Consider the following 1300-nt stretch of genomic DNA (forward strand, 5'->3'; position numbering starts at 1 on the left):
AAGCCAGTTGGGTTACTTAGAGGGATTAATTATCTTCAGGCTGGAAAGCAGGTTGTTGGGAAGGAGGCAGGGCCTGCCTTCTCCACTTGCCTTCTGTCCTGCTGTCTCCTCACATTCAGCTGCTGGATCTTGGGCTTCAAGCCTGAAGAACAACAGTTCAAAACCAGACCTCTAAGCCAGGTGATGGTGGCATTTGCCTTTAATCCCAGCACTTGGGTGGTGGATCTCTAGTTCCAGGACAGCCAGGGCTACACAGAGAAACCCTGTCTTGAAAAACAAAACAAACAGGGCCTGGTGAGATGGCTCCATGGTTAGGAGCACTGACTGCTCTTCTGAAGGTCCTGAGTTCAAATCTCAGCAAACACATGGTGACTCACAACCATCCATAACAAGATCTGATGCCCTCTTCTGGAGTGTCTAAAGACAGCTACAGTGTACTTACATATGATAAATAAATAAATAAATCTTTAAATAAATAAATTAGGCAGTGGTGGCACTTGGGAGGCAGAGGCAGGTAGGTTTCTGAGTTCGAGACCAGCCTGGTCTACAGAGTGAAAAACCAAAAAGAAAAACAAAACAAATGAACAAACAAAACAGACTCTCCAGTTGGCAAGATGGCTCAGGCTTGCTGCTAAGCCTAACTAATTATCTATGTTCCAGTTTCAGGAATTCTGCTATAGCTTCAAGAAGACTATGACAGGGTATCAGGTGCAGGAATACCAGGGTGCTCTTCTCTGGTTGGGATTTTTACAAGGGCCTCAAGTTCCAGCCTCCGACCTGCCTCCATGTCCCCAAGAGTGAGGACAGAGCTCATGGCTGGCCCTGCTGCCTCCATGTCCCCAGGAGTGAGGACAGAGCTCGTGGCTGGCCCTGCTCCACCTTGCCTAGTCCTTGGTGCTGCCCAGCTCCCAGCCAGAGCCAGGAGACTGATGGCAGAGAGACAAGCAGATGGTGACAAGCCGATGATCCTTACCCCAGGGTAAAGGGGCAGTGTGCCTAAAAGGTCCCTTGTCACAGTTCCTTCTTCCTGGCCTTTATTACTGTGGCCCAAGCCAAGGCCACTTCCCCTGCACCCCAAAGGCAACCCCAGTTAATTGCCCTGCATGTGATGGCCTGGGACCCAGCCTGGCCGTCTCTGCACTTGCATCAGCCACATTCATATTTCAGAGCTTGGGGCCAAGTGTTCACTTCCTACCCTGGTCCTGATGCTCTTTGGGATTCAAGCTGCTCACCATCACTCCTAGCTGCCTATTTTTCTGTTTCTCCTTTCTTTTTTTCTTTTTCTTTTTCTTTTCTGTTT

Source organism: Mastomys coucha, unplaced genomic scaffold, assembly GCF_008632895.1.
Source record: "Mastomys coucha isolate ucsf_1 unplaced genomic scaffold, UCSF_Mcou_1 pScaffold20, whole genome shotgun sequence".
Lineage (NCBI taxonomy): Eukaryota > Metazoa > Chordata > Mammalia > Rodentia > Muridae > Mastomys > Mastomys coucha.